Source organism: Physeter macrocephalus, chromosome 11, assembly GCF_002837175.3.
Source record: "Physeter macrocephalus isolate SW-GA chromosome 11, ASM283717v5, whole genome shotgun sequence".
NCBI lineage: Eukaryota > Metazoa > Chordata > Mammalia > Artiodactyla > Physeteridae > Physeter > Physeter macrocephalus.
In genome coordinates, this window is record NC_041224.1 from 89234586 (window position 1) to 89258748 (window position 24163).

At 36.9% G+C, this 24163-nt stretch overlaps 1 protein-coding gene across 10 annotated transcripts in view; it reads right to left on the bottom strand.

Moving 5' to 3' along the window:
• Window positions 1-24163, bottom strand: part of DTWD1 (DTW domain containing 1) — a 99353-nt gene that overhangs the window by 26617 nt on the left and 48573 nt on the right. For 7 of the 10 annotated variants that reach the window (XR_008618610.1, XR_008618616.1, XR_008618612.1 and 4 more), the window contains one exon: window positions 1000-1129. The exons of 2 other annotated variants lie outside the window; for them this stretch is intronic. The gene's annotated coding sequence lies outside the window, so the exon portion shown is untranslated. Of the gene's footprint in view, window positions 1-999; window positions 1130-18875; window positions 18943-24163 lie in introns of those variants that run through there. One more of the 10 variants, XR_008618617.1, reaches the window with a different exon arrangement.

Here is a 24163-nt window from a genome sequence, read left to right on the forward strand (position 1 = left end):
TCAAATTGTATTACAAAGCTATAGTAATCAAAACAGTATGGTACTGGCATAAAAACAGACACAGACCAATGGAACAGACTTGAGAGCCTAGAAATAAACCAACATATATATGGTCAAATAATATTTGACAAGGAAACCAAGAAGATTCAATGGGGAAAGGAACTCCTGTTATTTACCACAACATGGATTAACACGAAGGACATTAGGCCCAGTAATATATAAGCCAGACAAAGAAACACAGACTGCATGATATCACTTATATGTGGAATCTAAAAAAAAAAAAAAAAAAGTCAACTCATAGTAACAGAAAGTAGTATGGTGGTTACTAGGGGCTTGGGAGGGTAGAGGAAATAAGGAGGTGTTGGTCAAAGGGTACAAACTTTCAGTTATAAGATGAATAAGTTATGGTGACCTAATGTACAGCATGGTGACTATAGATAATAATATTATGTATTGTATTATATTGTACACTTGAACTTTGCTAAGGGAGTAGTTCTCACCACAAAAATAAAGGGGGGTAACAATGTGAGGTGATAGATATGTTAATTTGCTTGATTGTGGTAATCATATCACAATGTATACATATATCAAGACATCATATTTTACTACCTAAGTACAAACAATTTTTATCTGTCAATCATACTTCAAGAAAGCTGGGGGTGAGGGGGAAGGAAGGTCACAGAAGCAAACCTCAACAGTGACCACCATAGAGAGTAAGTTTTGCCGATCCCACTCTTAAAATTATGGTTAACAACATTATAGTCATGCTGGGAAGGGTGTCTCAAATTCTTTTAGCAAATGCACGTTCTCATTCAAATATCATTCAACTTATCAAGAGACTCCTTTCCTTCCCCTGCTCCATTGCTGTAATTCCATGCACACTAAGTAATCCTCATTACAATTTGGTTTCCCATGCAGGCCTGCCTGTAATATAGAAACCACAAGCTATGCACATTTAAAAACTTGGTCTTTCTCTTCATGTCCTCACGGGATACTTACTTCAAGGTGTCTTCACCACACAGTGTCCTGCTGCATGCACATGGCAGACCCTGGCAGGAGTCTGCTGTAGTGCTTCCAATCAGACACTTGACCTGGCAGGTCTTAGCTCTTTGGGCCTCCACCACCTCTTCTGTGAAAGAAGAGGAGATGGATTCAATTCAGCTTTTATAGCCATAGAGAGCTGGAAGGAACTGTAGTGTCTACTGGTCCAAACCCTTATTTTTTACAGATGGGGATAGTGAGGCCCACGGGGATTTAAAACATTGACCAAAGTAATGCAGCAAGTTAGTAGCAGAATGGAGATTATGACCCATGTTTTCTGCTTCTTGGAACAGTGTTTTTTTTTATACTGTGTCACATATTAGATTATTATCTTAGATCCTAGATAGAAATCTCAAAGTTATATTTGCCTAGCATTTAGATTCCCCAATGCAGAAACTCAAGTACTACTTGGCCTACTAACAAATGACAGTTTATTTGAAGTTTTATGTGTGGTATGTATTTGGGACATTGGGTTAGGATCTGAGATGCTACATTTAATATGATGGACATGAGCATAGTTCACCAGGTTGGTTAAAAGTGCATTGTTCTAGGGGCTTCCCTGGTGGCGCAGTGGTTGCGCGTCCGCCTGCCGATGCAGGGGAACCGGGTTCGCGCCCCGGTCTGGGAGGATCCCACATGCCGCGGAGCGGCTGGGCCAGTGAGCCATGGCCGCTGAGCCTGCGCGTCCGGAGCCTGTGCTCCGCAACGGGAGAGGCCACAACAGAGGAAGGCCCGCATACCACCAAAAAAAAAAAAAAAAAAAGTGCATTGTTCTAATGTATGGACACCAAGGGGGGAAAGTGGTGGGGGGCAGTGGTGGTGGTGGGATGAATTGGGAGATTGGGATTGACATGTATACACTAATATGTATAAAATGAATAACTAATAAGAACCTGCTGTATGAAAAAATAAATAAAATAAAATTCAAAAATTCAAAAAAAAAAAGAAACAACTACTATTATATCATATTTTTCAAAAGCTTCATAAGGCTACTTACTGCTTATTGAAGAAAATAGGGATTTCTTACTCTAGTAATAAAAGTCCACAATGATACTTTCTGATTTATATATCTTGATGACCTTGCTGAATTAGTGACCATTTCTTCAATATGTCCTGTGGACTTTCTCCATTCCCTTTCTATATAACTATGTAAATTCCATCAATCCTTTAAAAAAAATAAATGAGTAAAATAATTTTTTTTTTAAAGTGCATTGTTCTCTCTCTCCTATCTTTTGCTGGATGATGCTGAGAATGGTAGTTTAAAAGTGGAAGTTAATCCATCTCAAATAATGAACTATTTTGGTTAGGTTTGAAAATAAAATATATAAAGATTCAAACTGACAAAATGCAATAGGATTCATTCATTCACTGGGTGTCTGTACTAATTCAAGGTCTTAACAATAAGGAGAAAACAATGAGCAAAAGAGAACAAATTTCTGCCCTTATGGAACTTAGATGCTGGGGTAGAAGCCACATAATAAACAAGTGTCAGATAAAAAACAATTACAGACAGTGATAAATGTGAAGAAAATTGCAGGTTGCCATGATAGAGAATGTCAGGGCATTTACTTTGGATAAGATGGCTAGGGAAGGCCTCTCTAAAATGATGATACTTAAGCTGAGTTTCAAAGTGAAAGGCTGTGCAACTCCCCAGAAAGAGAGGACAGCATTCCAGAAAGAGGGAAAATGTATAAAAGTGCTGAGGTGATAAGTTCCGGGCTTTTAACTATACGTGATAAACTAGAAAAATTTGGAATGTAAGCAATTCTGTTTTGTAGTAAAATGCCATCAGTCTTAATTCAGATTTGTCTTATCAGACGAGGAGTGTAGACTCAATAGCACGTATGGACTTAAGGAACTGAGTCCATTCATAGCTCTGGCTCGCATATGATTCCCAGAGACTTCCCATAGAGTGCCCAAAGGTTGCAACAGAGAACAAACAGACTAAAATAAAAAAGGCCCTGGATAAGGGCCCTGAAAATAAAAGGGAATATTCCCTCTTAATAAATAGCAGCTTGAGTTTGAGACTGTAGAGGGGAGGGCACTAATCATCTCCCCACCCTTTCTCTGATCCCTCAGAAAGGCCATTTTAATAGAGAAATTGCCAACAAAAAGCACAAAAATGTGAAAAACATCATACTAAATAGACTGCAAAAAGGACACTTGTTTATGGTATGAGAGCTGAAGTAAGAAGGCAGAGTGTTGCTTTACTCTACCTCAGCTGGGAACATGCCCATTGAGTGCAAATTTTTCTCCGCTATGAGCATGTCTGTGAATGATCGTGAAAGTGCCCTGAGTATTGATTTTGTGGTTAAAAATAAATGTTAGCAAGTAGGCAGATTCACAGGTACAGACTCCATGAATAGTAAGGGCTGACTGTATATATGTTGAGTATGTTTCAGTCTCCGTACCAAGCACTTTATGTGTATCACCCTATTTAATCCTCATAGGAACTCTATGAGACATGTACTCCTTCTACAATAGTGTGCAAACTGAGATTAAGTAAATTTCCATACGTCACATAGTTTGTAAGCAGTGGAGCTAAGACTCCTACCCTGGGGTCTCTAAATCCAAAGCCCGTGTTCTTAACCATTATGCTGAATTGTCTCCATAAATATGATGCCTCCCATAAGATTTTCTTGCCTTGGTAGAGGCCAGTGGATGAAAGGCATGTTCTATATATCCAAATGGTCACTTCTTTAGAGGATGAGTGTAATCTAGAGCTGACTAATCCTGTCAATCATAGCACACTATCTTCTCAGTCTCTATGCCTAAAACACTAAAACACAGACTATCCATAGGAAGAGTTGGCAAGATGTTCAACTCAGATATTTAAGTCTGAATTGTTTAATAAGGAGGATACTCAATGCTATAAGAAAATTCTCTGAATTTAAGGCATAGGCTCCAAAGTTTAAATCCTTGTAGTGTGAAGTTCTGGAATTGGATTTCCCACCATCACTGAACCACAAGTATCAATTTTAATATGATAAGAAATAAGAAATTCTGTTTTTAAAATATCAAAAATACATAACTATAAAAGGCATCATTTAGTGAAATCCTATTTAATGAGTGAATGAAAACACAATTGATGAGGCACTCACTGCTATGTGTAAGTGGTTTTGGATAAGCTATGAAAGTTTTCAAAGCACTTTGTTCTTTTTCCAGATAAACACTATATGGATCTATATGCTCAATCCTTGACTGGCTCCCCCAATTTTCCTTCTATTGGCTTATTGATAAAGTGTTCTGTTTTTTAATAGATTCTGCAATGAGCACTAGTTTCATGACTGAATGCAGAGCTTGTTAAACTTAGAATACTTGTCTCCAGCAATTCACAATCACTGATTGTTCTGTATTATTCTGTATCAAGTGTATATGTCAGTCCTCACAGCATATAAATAGACCGTAATAATATTTAGCAATATAACATGAGGACAATGACTATCCCTATCCCTCACTCCCTTTCTCATGAGGGTGTGGTGTTCATTGTTTATTGCTTGGAGAGATTTGCCAAGAACAATGGCTACTCAAGCCAGTAGCATTTATTCCAGCTGCATCTTGAATTGATTAAAAACTATTTCTCCATGCAAAGAGTATTTTTCACCTTGAGCCAAAGAATGAGTGTGATTAAGGGATTTGATTGGATCATCAGAGAAACAATGACATGGAAACTGAGAGTAAAATCATAGTTGTGCTTGTCTTCTCAGTTACAATATGAACATATAACTATTTAGGTTTGACTGAAACAAATATCCAACTTTTAACTTAAATATGCAGATATTACTTTTTCATTCATTGGGTTTTGATATTTAAGCAAAATCTGAATAAATAAATTGATGATAAAACTTAGGAGATTCATTTGGTAGAGACTGGGCACTCTGTGTTGTATTTTCAGTTTGTAATTGGTACACAAGTAAGAAATGTTCCATTTGGGTACAACTGGTAATACCCTGGGATAATTTAGGAAAATTGTTAACAAATACAAAAGGAAATCCTAATTCTGAGGAATTGGGGTAGGAGAAAGGGTGAGTTGCCATCTTTGAAATAGTTCATTTATTACAGGGAATAGGCAAGTGTTGGAGCTGAAGTAAGTTCCAAAGAAATAAAAACATCCCAGCTGGATTGGATGAGGAATAGATATGCTTCAATAATATTCATATGCAGGAAAAGAGATACTTTGGATAAAGATTTCCTTAACTACTAGAATGGTTTCTAACCAGTGACTAGAAAGTATATGAATTTAGAGGCTAATGCATAGATTAATTAGAAGAACACTGAGAAAAAAATTAAAGTAGATACATTGGAAATTGTATGTTTTCACTTGCAAAAGAAAACAGAAATTTTCTAATCCTCATGAGCACATTCCAAAGAGAACATTTTTTCCTGAAAAGTCTAGTTTAATCTAAGGGCCTTTGCAAAGAAGGCAGGGAGATTTTGTCCAAAGAACAGGTAATTTAGAAAAAATATGAAGTTGCAATTGATTATTGAATATCAGTAGGCTATGTAGTAGGCATTGCAACAGGGGAAGGGGGGTTCTTGAACAAAACATTAGAATTTTAGCTTACACAATACTTAATGAATCTCACATGTTTCTAAATATACATCATCATGTAATACATATGCACTAGTGTTATAGGTGTAGTTTTTCTCTTACTAATGTTATGTGGCAAGACAGCAGGTTTGATAGGTTATTTATGTATTATCTACCCTAAATCTCTCCTTTGAGGGACAGAGGGACAGGCCATTCTGACTCCCTGAAGACTGCCTTCAGCGAAGGAAGAACAGAGGCAGTTTTTAAAATATGTGGCACTCTTTTTTTCTGTTTCTATTAATATTTTCACTGCTCCCTCATAATATATGTGAGCATTTCTTTGAGGAGCTTTAGGCTTGGATTCACTCTTTACAACTAATATTGTTCAAATTATTACATTTTATAGGAATATCTACTTGAGTCTACATGTAGATTCATGTGAAGTACTTAGTACATTCCAGGTACAGTGTAAGAGCTGAATAAGCTTTAGCAAGCTACAGTTCGCATATTTCATAAACATAACAGCTATTAAGGTCTTTACTTGCTAGTTAGGAAGTGACAACATTGATCATTGAAAAAGTAAATATTTGTCAATTTTGTAATAATATTGCTGTCATTATCATTTTGTTCTTAGTTGATCATCAGTCAAATCTGTACTTAAACAGCTCATCTAAACTTCATAGGGACTTCCCTGGTGGCACAGTGGTTAAGAATCTGCCTGCCAATGCAGGGTAAATGGGTTCGAGCCCTGGTCCGGGAAGATCGCACATGCTGCAGAGCCACTAAGCCCGTGAGCCACAACTACTGAGCCTGCGCTCTAGAGCCCGCAAGCCACAACTAATGAGCCCACGTGCCACAACTACTGAAGCCTGTGCGCCTAAAGCCCACACTCCACAACAAGAGAAGCCACTGCAATGAGAAGCCCGCGCACCGCAATGAAGAGTAGCCCCCTCTCCACAACTAGAGAGAAAGCCTGCACGCAACAACGAAGACCCAACGCAGCCAAAATAAATAAATAAAAATTTATAAAAATAAATAAATAAAATAAACTTCATAAAAATTTGTGACTTTAGCCTTAACATATGAAATAAATTCGTGCCTGTTTTCATCATGTATTTTATATACTTTTCTGCCTTTCTGTCTCCAAAATGTACAACAGTAGACTCCTTGGAGAGACATAGATAATTTTGAGTGCTTTATCCACCATGTCTTAGCTCCAAATATGTGACAAACTCTGAACTTGGTACTGGAGGTGTCATGGAAGCTCTAACCTGGTGGAAAAGATAAACACAGTTGGATATTTGCGTCACAGTTACTGATAGAATGTGTGCCAAGTGCCATGAGAGCACAGAGAAGGGAATATCTAACTGTACCTGGGTTAGATGAGGGGATTGGTCTAGTGGGTCGAGGAATGCTTGAACTTGGTATTGAAAACAATAGAAATTGGGTAGGTAGACAATGGCTGAAGCTCCTTCCAGGAAAAGGGAAAAACTTTACGTGAAATTAGGTCAGGTCATGAGGTATGTGAGGAGAAGTAGGAAGAGATGAGGCTGAGTTGAAACTTTATCCTATAGCCCGTTGAAGGAGACTCACTGAAAGGTTTCATGTCATAGTACGAAGGACAAGTTGTGAGGAACAAGAATAAAGACAGAAGAATCAGTTAGAAGCCTGTTATAGAAAATGTCCAGGTGATTGATAAGGTCCTGAGGATAACAGGTATTTGAATTTATTTAACAAATATTTGCAGAGTACTTATGTATTAAGCCCTGGTCCAAGCATGCTATAAATATTAACTCACCCCCTATAACTATAACATCCCTATGAAGTAAAGTACTATTATTATCATCCCCCCCCTTTTTCTTTTTTGACTGAGGAGACCAAGGCACTGAAAGGCTAAGAATTTTGTTCAAAGTCACACAGCTAATAAATGATAAATCCAGTATTTAAATTCAGGCAGTTTGGTTCCAGCATCCTTCCTCTTAATCATTATACCACATCGCTTTTTATAATCTAGATCAGGAGTTCATTCCATGGCTTGGGTAACTAGGTAGATGGTGGCACCATTTATGGAGACTGGAATAGATTTCTTTTGGACAAGTATAGAGCTAATATGTTCAGTTTTAGATATGTCAAGCTTGAGATCCTTCTACCAAACACATTGTTCAGGCCTAAATCACAACGGATAATTGTTGACTGTAGCCAATCATTTCTAGAGCCCTAGTAACTGGGATAAGTGTCTATGTCAACAGTGGTGTGAAAGCTTCTTGGGGATTTGATGGTTTTTATGTAGGTTGAAAGTAGTGGTACACCAAGGAAATTGGTGGGATGTGTACTCATACTCCTGCTTCACCTAAATTAGACCCCCAACATGGGGCAAACCACTGAGAGCTGTACTACTGTATATTTTTAGTGGAAGTTCAGGAATATGCAGTTCTTTTTCCCTCCCCTCAAATCACATTGCAAAGATAAAAGAACTTTCATATATTATTTAGCACATTTTGAGCAACAGTCACAACCCAAAGGTCACTGAGTTAGGATCACTGTGACAAAAATTTCAAATGAATAAACATCTAGAAGATTTCACTGTAATTCATTTAAGACAAGGCAGTGAAAATAATATCTGCCTAAGAGAACTAAACTCAGCCGAAACTCTGCCCAAACCATCAGATTCAACTTCCATTGTTGTCAGTTGGAATTATCCTGAAATACTTAAAAGAGGCAAGTAAGGTCTATGATACATTATTGTGCCAGGGCTTTTTGTCTGTTGCTTATTGTTAGTTTTATTTTTTCCACTTGCCAAGGTTTAAAAATGGGTACAAGATAAAACAAATTTTTGAAGCAGATTTCAAATCTTTGGTGGTTGTTGAATTCCATTCCTTAATATTCTTGCCTCAGGAGAAGAGGGAAATAAAACATTTCTCAACAAATAGGTAAGTCTTGACATATTGTCCTGTTATGCAACTAGAGGATGGGACTGGGAACAGCAAGTTGTTTTATATTTGAGCAAATGTTCTTTCATGTGCCATGAGTCCTCTGGGAATGTCTCTGAATTCATTCTGTGACTCCTAGCTCTTCAAGGTGCATACAGTTTTCTCTAATTAAATTTTTGTGAGGTAAGGGCTCATTCAGTAGTTTGCTCATTGTCCTAGAGGGCAGTGAGTTCTCCCTTAATTTCTCCCAGAAGTTCATAAGTCAGGAAGTCAGCAAACCACTGTAGACAAACACTCCTAAGTTTTTGGCTGAGTTTCTAGATTATATTAGAGGTATCTCTCTCCAAGTACAGGCTGTACCCATAACAGAATGATAGGCATGCCAAGGTACTCAAAATAGTCCTTCCAATACCAACACATGGGTCTGTATTAAAATACTATATTATTATCCTTGGAGACAGTGAAGTAAATTTTTCTTTTAGATCCTACTTATAAAAGTAACGAGTAGAATAAATTTTGTAGAATTGAAAAAAATAGCTTATAAATCCAATTTCATCTTTTCCTCTGGACTCATGACCAATATATTAGACTGCACACCAGACAGATTCACCAGGATGTCATAGATCCTCAGTCTCAACATGCCCAACATCTTCTCTGCAAGACATGTTCTTCCTATTAGAGTTTCTACTTCAGTTAGTGGCATTATCATGTATCCAAACCAGAAATCCAAGCGGACTTTTCAATTCCTCATTTTCCCTAGTTCTCCACACCAATCAACAGCCCTCACTTTGTGTATGATCTTCTAAATAGCTCTCAAGTACATTCTCTCTTTTCCATCACCACTGCCACAACCACTGCCTTATTTTAGGCCAACAGCATCTCTCCTCTGGATGATTCCAATTGCCTCTAAACTAGTCTCAACTATTTCCAGTTTCTATTCTCCCTCCACAAAGCCACAGAAGTGAAATTTCTAAATCACAATCGTATCACCCGCTTCTTAACTCTCTCTCTCACCCCTGCCTCAATGGCTCCTAAATTCTTACATAAGAAAGCCCAAGTTCCTTGGTATAGCACCTAAGGCCCTTCATGGCTTGGCTCCTTCAAACCATGTGCTCATTTTTGTTTATCCTCCAGTAATGATGTCTCCAGTTCAGACAGGTCTCTGAACATTCCTAGTTATTCACGCCTCCATCCCTATCCAGAATAGGTCAGTTCCCTCAACAGCTACTATTTAGGTAACATACAAAACCTCTATAAAGACCCCTCACAGCTATTTCTTTAGCTCTTGGAATTGTCCAAGTTTCCCTTATATCCGGACTCCTTGATTGTCATCATGTTTTACCCATATTTTCCATTATGATTTACTTTTACTCAGCTTCTCCTTAATATTTTCTGGTCTGCTTTTCCCTCCTGGTTCCAAGCAGGAAAGCCCTCAGGCAAGTGACACTCCATCCCTATATGCTACCCTAAGCCCTTCATGCTAAATGCCAAAGGTCCATCTGGAGGGTGGGGTGAGTCTCTGCCTTTGTACAAGAATGCCTTCTCCCTCCTCTACTGATTACAAATGCCTTTCATTGTCCTTCAAAACCTAGCTCAAATGTCCCCAACTTTTAAAGGACTCCCCTGTTATATCAGTTAAGATAGTTGTACCTTCCTATTTGCAGCTCTATACCTTGTACAAGTTTCTAATTCATTTATCACTCTCTATTGAGTGATCTTGGGCAATATGTTTAAGGTTGTCGTGTGGCTGATCTATAAAAACAGGATAAATTAACTCTCAGTGTTGCCATCACATAGTAGATACTCAATAAGTGTTTACCAAGAACTGGTGGCAAGGATGCTTCTAACTAGGAACAGAAAGCCATATAAAGGCTGGGGATACATTCATGCCATGACTGTTTTAGGGATTAGATGTAGCACTTCTGTAATTTTAAGTTCCTATTACCTATGTTTAAAAACTTATGGCCCTGCAGAATTAATGTGACCCCTATCAAATTAACCATGACACTTTTCACAGAACTAAAATAAATAATCCTAAAATTTATATGGAACCATGAAAGACCCAGAATTGCCAAGGCAATCCTGAGGAAATAGAACAAAGCGGGAGGCATAACCCTCCCAGACTTCATACAATACCACAAAACCACAGTAATCAAAACAGCATGGTACTGGCACAAAAACAGACAGATGGATCAATGGAACAGAATAGAGAGTCCAGACATAAACCCACACACCTACAGTCAATTAATCTTCAACAAAGGAGGCAAGAATACACAATGGAAAAAAGTCTCTTCACAAGTAGTGTTGGGAAAGTTGGACAGCTGCGTGTAAATCAATGAAAATAGAATACACCTTCACACCATACACAAAAATAAACTCAAAATGGCTTAAAGACTTAAATATAAGACATGACACCATAAAACTCCTAGAAGAGAACATAGGTAAAACATTCTCTGACATAAATCATACCAATGTTTTCTTAGGCCAATCTCCCAAGGCAATAGAAATAAAAGCAAAAATAAACAAATGGGACCTAATCAAAATTACAAGTTTCCTTACAGCAAAGGAAACCATAAACAAAACAAAAAGACAACCTAGGGACTGGGAGAAAATATTTGCAAATGATGTGATCAACAAGGGCTTAATTTCCAAAATATACAAACAGCTCATACAACTCAACAACAAAAAAACAAACAACCGAATTGAAAAGTGGGCAGAAGACCTAAACAGACATTACTCCAAAGAAGTCATACAGATGGTCAACAGGGACATGAAAATATCAATATCACTAATTATTAGAGAAATGAAAATCAAAGCTACAATGAGGTACCACCTCACCCCAGTCAGAATGGCCATCATTGAAAAGTCTACAAATAACAAATGCTGGAGATGGTGTGGAGAAAAGGGAACCCTCCTACACTGTTGGTAGGAATGTAAGTTGGTGCAGCCACTATGGAAAACAGTATGGAGGTGCCCTCAAAATACTAAAAATAGAGTTGCCATGTGATCCAGCAATCCCACTCCTGGGCATGTATCAAGACAAAACTATAATTCAAAAAGATACATGCACCCCCATATTCATAGCAGCACAATTTACAATAGCCAGGACGTGGAAACAACTTAAATGTCCATCGACAGAAGAATAGATAAAGAAGATGTGGTACAAACATACAATGGAATACTACTCAGTCATCAAAAATAATGAAATAATGCCATCTGCAGCAACACAGATGGACCTAGAGATAATCACACTAAGTGAAGTAAATCAGAAAGAGAAAGACAAATACCATATGACATCACTTATATGTGGAATCTAAAATATGACACAAATGAACCTATCTACGAAACAGAAACAGACTCAGAGACATAGAGAACAGACTTGTGGTTGCCAAGGGAGGGGGTGAGAGAGGAAAGAACTGGGAGTTTGGGATTAGCAGATGCAAAATATTATATGTAGGATGGATAAACAGCAAGGTCCTGTTGTATAGCACAGGGAACTATATTCAATATCCTGTGATAAACTATAATGGAAATGAATATATAAAAAGAATGTGCATATATATATGCACATTCTTTTTATATATACAAAAGTTATATATATATAACTTATACATAACTTTATATATATGTACATATAACTGAATTAATTTGCTGTACAGCAGAAACTAACACAACATTGTAAATCAATTATACTTCAATAAAAAAATAGGAGGAAAAAAACAGGAGGAAAAAAACACAAACTTATGGCCCTGGACATGTAGAACTGATATAACTGGTTCCTCAATTTCACAAAATGCCTTTAGAGAACCTTAGAAAAATTAGACAAAGAACATTAATGCCTGTGAACACAGATTATCTTTATGTATCATTAGGAGTAAATGGTGTATTTATTCACACACTGGACTGCTTAAAATGAAGTTGTTCAATGAACTTATGAGTTGACTCCATTGGTGAAGTTGTCTCTGATCTGTGGTAAAGTGAGGACCTTAGATCCATTATTTATGGACAGTGTGTCTTTGTACAGTCATACCCCAATATCAGGGCTTCCTATGTAACTGGATAGAGTCATTTGAGGATTTCCCCAAGGATGGCTCTGTTCTCTAAATGGAACGTATCCAAAAATCTGTTTTCTACCCTCATTAGATCATTTAATAGTCACTCAGTAGTCACCAACGATGACCTCCTCATCTTTTTCCTCAGTCTTTGTACTTCTTGCCCTCTTTACACCTTTTGGCACTCTTGAAGCCCACCTTATTCCTTAAAATATTTTCCTCCTGGCTTCTACAATACGCAGCTATCCTGATCTTTTTCAAACCTTGCTTCTTCTGATTTTTATTTCTTCAGTCTAAAAAAATGTGAGTGCTTTACCTGCTTTGATTCTAGGAATTCTGCTTTACCTTCTCTCTCTCTTCTCTCTGCTTCCCTTGGATGGATAGATGATACCAAAGCAATATCTTAAGCATTTCCTCTATCCCAAGACTCAGTTTGGAATTTCTTTTGTCTGCTGCATATTTCCACAAAGATGTCCTAATCATTACTTGAAACTCAATATACTATGTCCAAAGTCAATAACTGTAATATCTCTCCTAAGAATGGATTTTCCAATCTCTGCTAATGATACCTCCTGTTTCAGTTGTACAGATATTTGATTAATGAGCAAAAGTTACAGAAGCATCTGAAGTAATTTTTCTCTCCAGTCACTTGGAAGGCAGACAGGGACAGAGTCTGAACTTTTGCATAATTTTTACTTTTCAAAATTTCTATCAACAGGGTTAGGCTTATCCAGAAGAATATTCAACCAAAGAAATAGCTGCAAAAACAATTTCTAAGAAAATATACCTATTTTTTTTCCTTTAAGGGGAAAATGAGAAATCAGGAGAAATAATGCATAAAACTCTGTGCTCTTAAGTCAGCAATAGTATGTTACATATTTATTTTTTTCAAGCAATTTTCATTATCGGTTAGGATTTCTGAGTTTACTATGTCCCATTCTTAAGTAATAGCATTTTGGTTTCCAAGATCTTTAGTCAATGCTAATTTGTAGATCAAAGTTTTCTAATGCAAGGATCTTGAGGATTCAGGTTTACAAAAATTTTAAATAACACATTTCCCTTGGATCTATACCCACTAAAACAGTCAAACTCTAATCACTTTCTCCATGGTACCTAACAATATCCTACAAAGCTACTGAAAAGAGAGAAACTCCTTTGTTGCCCCTGCTGGTAGAAGGCGAGTGGTCAGTTCTATTGTTCTTTAGGCCCATGAATATCATAAGTTTAAATAAAACTCACAATTGGGTGAACCTTCTCATTCCAACATTTAAACCTCAACCAGGAGATGATTCAGACTATGTTTATTCAACTGCTAACTATTTTCTGAACTCAATGTAGAAAATCAGTCAAGCCAGTTGTTGGGCTGCAAGTAGATAGAAAGGTCACAGGAAGTCTACAGAAAGCAGACAGGAAGAAGCAAGTTCTTTCTAGAAACTCAGAGACTTTTGTCGTTAGCTTGTTCCACGGGCTAAAGCATGGAATTTAGCAAATTAATGGTTTTAGCATTATAAATGTAAAGGCCTTAAAATGCTAAGCAAAGATGCCAGGGTAATTGTTGAAGGTGATTATAGGCCTCATACAGAAAAATCTATTTTTCCTCCTTTTTAAAAAAAATTTTTTTGCTCCTGTTTTTCCCCTAATAATAAAAACAAAGGGGTCCAAAACATGTCAAGGAGTGATGAATGAAAGGAGACAATGCCATTTAGAGATCATTTAATGTTTGTGTGGTCGTTCTGCTTTAATAATATTCAGATGTTCAACCACTTTCTTTTTTTTCCCAGATTTTAAACATACAGCCGTAAAAGATGTGAGAGGCCATTAGGAAATCTATCTAATGGTCAGAATTTAGGACAGCTACATTTGGTTCATTCTCCTCTCCCCCTCTTTTATTGGTCTCAGGACTCTTTAGAATTTGCATAAAACAAATATTTTATGGTTGGGAAGAATTTTTTAGTATAGTTTTTCTGTGTAAATTGCCAGAAGTCCTTGGCTAGGCAAACTGCTCAACCAAACGTAGCAGTATAGACTGGGGCAGAATGTGGGTTACCATGAGAAAAGATAATCTACGTTGTTTGTGGTTTTGAATACTGCCTGAAATGGAGTTTGTGTTTGTTTGTTTATTTGTTTTTGCAATTCTGGATCCATATTTTATTTTCAGTCTAGGAAAGCATTCAGGGTGGGGAATTTTCTTGCTTTTACTTGATAACACTCATGGCCATTTTACTAAGAAACACTGCTATTGGGCCATCTGAAGCAAATCCATCAACAGTTAGTGTCCATTTCAGGTATCAAAATAACTTCTGATAAGGATTCTCTAAACATTACTAAACCTTTGCTTCTTATTAGAATCAAGAATATCACTGAATCATTTTCAAAAAGCTGCATGAGAGGTCATTTTTGGTTACCTGTTTGGACATAGAGTTAATCACAAAAAGTTTGAGTCATTGACTTATTTGTTCTTAATCCCTCATGATACTCATGTATTTGGATGATTTTGTGGATTAGACCACTATTTCTTCATCAAGCATTTGAAATTCATTAAGGCTTCAAGTATTTTTTTTTTTTAAGTAAAGATGCCTGATAGAGGCAGTATATGGAAATGTGCTCTATTCAGATAAATAACGAAACTGACTTAGCAAACCATGTTCAGAACCGACTAATATTTGTTAAATCCTTCTAATATTTGTTTATTATAATGTACTGAGGTGGAGAATGAAATAACTAACTAAATCAGTAACATAAAGCTATTGCTTTCTGTATTTATTCATTCAGTGGATAAAAGATGCTTTGGACCATCAGTATATCATATATAAGAATGAAGGATATATGAGAATGGAATCTTCTAGGGTAAAGGAGTTTACATCACTGGGTTTTTTGCTTGTTTATTTTTTGTCTGGTATATGCTGTTATTATTTTGTTTATACACTACCATATTCTAAATAAAGTCTTCAGTGAGTTTCGCAAGCAGAGGGAAAGAAATTGAGAGACAGTAATCTGATTTGAACCTGAAAAATTCAGAGTCTGGGAAAGTCATTAACGGTGTTTACCACTCATTAACCCCAGCAACTAAAGGAACCCCCCACTAACACTTAGGCATGGTAGGGTTGTCAGATTTAGCAAATAAAATTACAGGATGCCCTATTAAATTTGAACGTCAGATAAACAACAAATAAAATTTTAGTGTAGACAATCTCATTTCTACAAATGTAAATGAAGGATAAAAATATAAGCACCACTCTGAAATAAAGTGAATCATTCTGTCTGGGTAGAAACAGTTGCCAAATGGTGGTGTCTTTCTCCTGAACATACATAAGATACATTTTAAAACATTTTAATTTTTATTGAAGTAATTATTGTACATAGTTTGAGAAATAAAATAGCAGTACAATGCTATCAGGGAGAAGAGCGGTCCCCTGCCATGTCATCCCCACCGTGGAATCCCACTTTCCAGAGGCAATCACTTTCAACACATTTTGGTATTTTTCCTGGTGTTTATTTCCATATTTCTAAATTGTGTGCATAAACTGCTATTACTACTTTAGATAATATCTATTGATTTCTGGCTATGAAACATTAGGATACAGCTCTCTTGCACAGCCCAACTCCCCTCCCCCCTCCACCACACACACACGCATGCTAACACACACGCACGCATTTTCTTTCTATGACCTCCCACCCATTAATATAATATAATTACAATGCAGACTTTAGTTGAATAAAGAGTAACATTTACATCATTATCAAGATATGAATATGGTTTACAGTAGAATCACGTAGTGTGTATTGCATTTACTCTCTTGTACAACTTTTGTTTTCCCTGGAGTTAATAACAAATTAATTTTTCAATGATTATTTTTCTATGCACTAACTCTAATTTATCCTCAAATTCTTTTAAGAGGATTCTAAAGTCCTTTTCAATATGGCAAACACAACAAAAAAAAATATAAGTTCCATATTAATTTTTCCGTAAGGTAGCCTTTCTGAAGTCCTCTGTCTTCTTTTGAACTCAATTAGTAACGGTATAGTCCTGCTACCCAATACTGTCCTAGGATTTTTGTTCACTGTCATAATTGGACTTCCTCACATCTACTGTATGGACATCATTATATCCTAGACCCTAGGTCTTCCTCTTTCTTGCTTTAATTTCTGTTGGTAGAATACATTTTTTTAGGATGTTTTTAGGATTTTGGGAGGAAGAGCACATGGGTGGTACACAAAGACTCTTGACTACCACAGAGTTACACCATTCATTAAAAAAAACTCCATGGATCATAACACTTTTAGAGCAAGAAAAAAATTTTATATTTCATTTTGCAAATGAGGAAACTGAGACTGAAATAGGTGAAGAAACTCTCATTTAAGTTACACTGCTATGAAATCTATGAGAGTCTATTCTTAAAAAGAAATTTTAAAAATCTTCTTTGTTTAACTTTGAGAGAAAGCTTGTGATACTCTCAACTACCAGGTTAAATATGGACAGAGCTGAGAAAGAGGACAAATGTATGTACACTAAGGCAACTCTTACTAGCTCCTAATTGGTACAGGGCACTGACTTATTAATAATGATCCTGAAATGAAATATATTTACTAATTACTGTTATAATTCACTGACCTCCATTGACTAATAACCAAAGAGAGAAAGAGTTTAAAATTGATGGTGGCTCCATTAATCTCTTTGAAATCAATTAGAAAAGATTAAAAAAAATACTATATTCTTTTGAGGATTCACATTCCAAAGTTTAAGGGACCTCAAAACTGTTCTCCTTTAAGCAATAAAAGACACTTTTTAACCCATAATGAGCCTGATTCAAGTAAAACTGTAGTATCCTAGGATTTCTCCCAATATCTGGAATCTTTTAGTAAAACTGGAGACCAGTCATCTCTGAGGATCCCTTTATCTTTAAAAAGGAAAGCCCAGACATCCACAGCAGTGAAAAGGATCTCTATCCCATGCAGGGAGCATAGAATAAGAATATTGTTTCAGTTGAGTCTAAAGAAAATAATTTTGGACTGGACAGTGCCTTTGTAAGCCTTCAAATTACACTATGGACTGGGTTTGGGTTTGAAAGCAGAAGTTTTTTTTTTACCTTAAGGTAACAAAAGGCCTTTCATTGTTAAGCAATAACATCAAATTTAAATATCAAAGAAATCTCAAAGTTGTCTAGTAAAACAGTCACAACTGATCTAGAGGGCTGTGCTATGGTTTACACCTAATTAATTAAAATAGAACCTGTGTTAGCAATATTAATTTTGGCCTGCACTGTTATAAAATCTTTTCATCAGTTCTCGAAGTTTTCCTGCATCCAAGGAATTTTTCCAGCTTATGAAATCATGTGTCAAAGCGTTTGTAATCTGTTGAAAGATATTTGTGACCTTTCTTCAAGCTTAAAAAGAAATAACTTCATCTGTTAGCTACATCACCAGAGAAGTCTGGACAGGGAGAAAGCTAAAAAGTAAAGAGAGAAGAAAGGCAGCCTTTTCTCCTGACCTTTGAAATAGCAATGTTATGTTAATTAAATCTGAATTTCTTGTTAGCAGCTATTTCATTGAACATTTCTGGGAACTGTATTAAGCCAAATGTTTACAGGAAAGCAGGTGTTTTCTCTCACATTTGTTTGTCTTCCTGTTTTCTACACAATATCCGTTTTCCCTTTTTCTCTCTGAGTAATTCATTCTCACAATGAGCTCCTGACTTTTTACCCTGTAAATCTTCCTTAGTGAGCAGTTCCTGTTTCACAAATATTTGGTAAAGAAATGAGTGATTAATAGTTGAAAATCAGTGTATTCCCCAAAGTGAACACTATTTGTAGCTTTATCAGTAATCATTTGAGTCATAGGATAAATAATGAATTTTTGAGAGATCCCTATATAAATATGGTTTTTCATTTGCATCTTATTTTATTTTAAGATATATTGTCAGATAAAATCTATGCCTATATTTTTAAAAACTAAGGAAAAGTGCCTTTATAATTAGCCTACTTTAACTATTTCTTGGGATCTTCAATTCTTTGCATAAATTGGAAGGAAGAAAAGTAAGAAATTAGATAGAGCGAGAATGTCAGGTGGCCTGTACATTTCTATGATTTCTCAGCTGTCCTTGACTGTTGATTGGTAAATATTTTAACTCCTCAGTAAGCTTTCAACTCCCCTGCCCTCTGTGAAGGAGCATTTACGATCACAGACCCAGTGAATAAGCACACCACTTCTGGGCCTCTGGGAACAAGGTAGGGCAAGCACACCACTTCTGGGCCTCTGGGAACAAGGTAGGGCGATGTTGGAGAAGAAAAGAGCAGTACTGTGAAGGTTCTCAGAAAGACTGACCTTGTCTTGGGTCCCTCAGATAAGTCAGTCATGCACAAGAGCTGGCTGGAGGCCTTCAACAGCTTGTCTTAACAAGGACAGAGGTCCATTTGCAGAAGTTGAAACAACAGCATGTGGGCAAGAAGATAACACCAAAAGGTAAATTTGGTATGATTTGTTGAACAGCAAACAGTAAATGGAACCGATCTTCAGGGTCACTGATGACTTGGTTGCCACAAGTAAATCCTGTGAATTATCCTGGGGGCAGTGCCGTAGGGCTCTAGAAATGAAGTGCTCCTCTGGAACATATTCGCTCTGATCAACTGGGATGCTACAGGATAATCCTAGTTCAAGTTTTCCTATAGGTTTTCCTTTAAATACTCAGCCTCTCCTGGAGACTCTCAATCTTAAGAAGCTCAAGTAGAGTCTCTTTATTTCTTCAGGAACCAGCTCTTGAGAATTCACAGGCCTCAAATGCAAGTGGGCATAACACTGAGCAGCCAGCAATGAAGGAAGTTTATTTCATCCCCACCGTCAATATTTCAGTGATCATCAAGGTCCATAACGACTCCCCCACTCACCTCCATTTTTATTTCCACTACCTCCACCAAGAAATAAATAATAATTACATCTACTCTGGGAGATTGTTGATGCACTGTTTCTGGAATCTTCCTGTAAACTAAATTTTCTTAGGCTGCTGTGTCATCTTGTAAAATAAATAAGATGTGATTACAACCTGGCATTTTTACAAAGCCAAGGGCTGGACTTACTGCTGCTCCCTTTTGTCTGATTTTAGTCTGTGCCTCAAAATGTTAGAAAATCCTGTCACAGATCTAAAACATGCTCTCACGTACTATATACTACTTTGTACTTCCATTCCAGCATTTCTGATAACACAGAACATATTTTCTGCTCTTTTGGATGGTGCCCAAGCATTCTGACTTGATGTAGATATGTCTAGATCAGGCCTCTTGCAGGAAATGTCTTTCAAACCAGGCATCTTGTTCTGGGCCGTGATCAAGGGAGTATGAAAGCTATTAGTAGAAAGAAAATTAGAAATAACAGGAAGAATCAAATATTCTCTTCCTTTTAAAAGAAAGCACTTGAGAAACTAAAGTTTATTTCAAGTACAGAGGATCAATATCAGCCAAGCTAAAGGCTTTTTAATGTTATCAGAAGTCAAAGCACTAGAATTAAATATGCAGTTTCTCAAAGACTGACTCTTCATTTTCCTTCATCCTCAGCTGAATATAACAAGACAGGGTTTTGGTTTTCTGTTTGGTTTTGGTTTTTTGTCAGTCTGGCAGGGGCTGATTTGCACTTTTTCCCAGCTCCTTGGTCAATGGAGCAATTTTCCATTTCAATCCCAAAGCAGGAGAATTATCCCAATTCTGTTTTATAGCCATAAACTTCTACCTAACAAACCGCCTAACTTCTGTCTTATAAATTTATTTTCCATGTCACAAAGTTAAACTCTTCCAGAGAGAGAGGAGATAATAGTAAGAATAAAGCCATCCCAATTTAAAAAGTCAACTCTATGTGCCTTACTGATGCTTGGTTAGGGCCATATACATTTCATTTTGGTAAACACATATCACCTGCTGTGTGCTGAATGTTGTGCCTGGTTCTATGAGGGATACTATGTCCTGCCCTCAAGGAGCTCAAAATCATGTGACAGGGATGGGGAAAGCATAATGAAAAACAAACACAAATAGCTATCATAGAAGACATGATGTGATAAATACCATAAAAATGACATAGAAAGAAAGACATGTATAAAAGCAGTAAAAGATTGAGCCATCTCATCATGTTCGTTTCCTCAATGTTTTGTAATATATGTCTATATACATCTATGTACATAGAAGAAAACATACATGAGTAATATTATCTGAGCTTTAAACCTTCCGCTAACTTTTTACATGGTCTTTGACATACAAGAAAGTTAATTATCTCAGTTGGTAAAAAAGTTTTCCCTTATACTCCATATCCATACAGAGAAACCTAGGATATAAACAACTTATACAAATTCATATGACTTGGTTTTCCCAACCACAGTTCACTCCCTCTTCTCTCTTGGTGACATATCTCCCTCATCCTCTGTCATCTCTGTCTTCATTCACAAGGTTCCCATTACAAAGAGATAGGTTATGTGCCAGATTGAATTATCATTTCAACCTCTGCCAACAGAATTCCACCCACCCTGTTCCTAAGGGATGGATCCAACATGAAGCTACCTTGACCCACAGCAGTTGGTACTTTGAGGATCTTACCAGAACTGGCTCTGTATGGTTCAGGAAATGTTCAAATGTCAAGTTGTCTGACAGTGACAACAGTGGAGAGTAAGAGCACTGAATCTTCTCTACCCCACAACAAAAAGTAAGGACACTTCTAATGTGTGTTTTGGCTTCCCTGTAACATGCATTCCAGCATGATAAGCACCTTACGTTCCCTACTGGATTATAGTGAGTATGTCTGGGGAAGTGTATGCATTTAATGATCAAATGTTGTATCGTTAGTCAAGTTCCTTAGAAGCAGAAGCTGAGAAGGGGATTCCTGATCAAGTGATTTATTGGAGGAATGCTCTCAGGAGACAGGAAGTGAGAGAAGCCATACAGTGCAAAGGAACTAAGTAAAGCAAGAATAGCTTCCTGGGTGAGATGGCTTTTGCTGGGCTGAGAGCAATTCTCTGGAAAAAGAAGTAGCAGTGAGTTGAGTTACTAGCATCTAGAGGATAGCTGTCCTAGCTGGTGAAGGTCATCTGTGCAGGGCACAAGCAGCATCCCCTTCATGATACGATTTCTAAAAGACTGTCACTTTTGAGTAAGAGAAAATTCACTTTGGGAAGTAGATGTCTGTAATACCTGGTAAAAGTTGCTAAGCTGTAATTCAAATATACAATGAATTGTCCTGGAAGGGTAATTGTTTTTTAAAAATTTTGCTTGAAAATTAATCACTTGGCCTTGTGTCTCCTCAGCAAGTCTAGTATGGTCTATAGGCTCTACTCAGTTAACAGATACTCAACTTATCAACATTTTATATGTAAAAATAGGATGTCTCATGCTTTACAGAGGAGAGCATAGAGACTTTCTGGAATTTACTCATATTGATACAGACAATATACCTACCTGATCATTGAGAATCAGTTATGATAATGGTCTAAAATGCTTTGTAAACAGTATATTACTTTAAAATGTAATACAGTTTTATGGTGATTAACAGATGGATAAATAGGTGATAGATAGATGACATAGATAGATAATTGGTTATAGGAAGAGGAATGGAAAAAAAATGGTTCCCTATATTTATATATTTACATTTATTTGTGTGGTATATTATTTTATAACCACCTCATATCAAAAGATTTTGTTTTGTTTTTTTTATTTTGGGTTTTTGGCTAAACATAGTTAAGATAATCAGGGCCAGCTTTGTAAAAAAAAAAAAAAAAAAAAAAAAAAAGGATTTTAGCTAAAGACTTCAACAATAGTTGGGGGCCAGGCCAGTATCTTTAGCCAAAGAACCTGGCATCATCCTTGATGCCTCTCATTTTCTCACATCCAAAACCCAATTTGTCCACAAATTCTTTGGCTCAATCTGTAAAATATATACATAATCCAACCACTTCTCTCCAAGTACATCTTTGTTGATACGCTGCTCCAAGATGTTGTCATCTCTCACCTAGATTTTGCAATAGCATCTTTCTCTGCTTCCACCCTTGCCCACAACAGTGTATTCTGAACAGGGTAACCAGAGTAATCCTTTCAAAACTTGTCATGTAATGTCATTTCTCTGCTGAAAACCTCCAATGGCATTTTATTACAACTGAATGCAAGACAAGTTCCTTACAATGACCAACATCCTGCCTGACTTCACTGACTGCATCTCCCCGAGGCTTTCTCCACTTCATGCTCTTTCTACCCCAGATATGCCCAGCACTATGATTGCAACAGATGGCTGTGATAACTGTACAGGTTGTGCAGTACCCAATTGTAGAGAGCACCATTCATATTCACTGTCATCACAGATGTGCATATTTACTACCACACATTTCTGTCAAGTGGCAATGAAGTGTTTTGGGAAAGGAAGGTTATTTGGACTAGCAACAAAGCTGGTTCCATTTTAGGGTTTTGCAAAATTATTTCTTCAGTCTTGGAATTCACACCCAGTTATACATTTGGGGAACTCTCGTACCTCCTTTAAGTCACTATTCAAATGATACCTTCTCAAGGCCTATCCTGACCATCCTATTTAATATGCACCTGCACTACCCTGTAACCCACATATACAATTCCTGAAACCCCTAAGCCTGCTCTATTTTTCCCATAGCATTTGTCCCCTTCTAACATGCTATATTATTTATGACATTCACTGTTTTTTGTTTCTCTCCTCCCACTAGAATATATGCTCCCTGAGGACAAAGTTTTAGTTTATTTTATTTATTAATGTGTCTGGAGTAACTAGAATAGTGTCTGCCATATAGTAATTTTTGTTTAATGAATGAATGTCTAATGACTAAGACATTACCTTACCTAAGTTCTCTTGGTTTCTGCTCATCTGTTACTGTTGAAGTGAGGATTCAGTGGTACCATAATGGTAACGTACGTGCTAAGCACACAGATGAAGCCCTTCTGATGTTATTTCTCAGTGTATATTCTGCTGGTAGTAAAAGCAAGTGATGACCTCCAGAAAAGAAAGTGTCCAGGGTGCTCAGACTCACATTCAAGACCAAGAAAGCATATTTGTTTTGAGATCAAAGGTGGAATATTGTGAACTCCAGAACCGAAGCCACTCTCCTGGAAAGGTACTCATGTGTGCATGTGCTGCTCTCTTTTTCTCCCTCTGTCTTTATCTCTTCCTAAAAAGCCTCTTTGTTGATGTTATCCTCAGGCAGCAAAGAGGGCCCCAGGATCTTCAGGCTTATTTGTCTGAATTTAGTACCTTAGAAAAGGAGAGAGTCTATGTCTCTTAGGGCCCATTTGAATCCCCCCAAAGAGGACTCTCTTGGCGCCTACCTGTGTCACATATGCAAGCCTGGATAAATCACTGTATCCAGGAGAATTGGCCAGTTTGGGACCTATTTACTCTTGATACGGAAAAGTCAGGGCTATGTGACGAAACCTTAGCAATGGAAGAAGCATCAATTAAAAAAAAAAAAAAAATGCTGAACAAGCAGAAAAATTAACAAATATCTCAGAACTTAGAATAATGCCTGGATTATTGCGACACTCAATAAATGAACATGTGCATTATATTTTCATTATCTTGGTCATGTCGTTCAGTAGTTTATTGGTCTTTTCAGGGAACTATCTGTT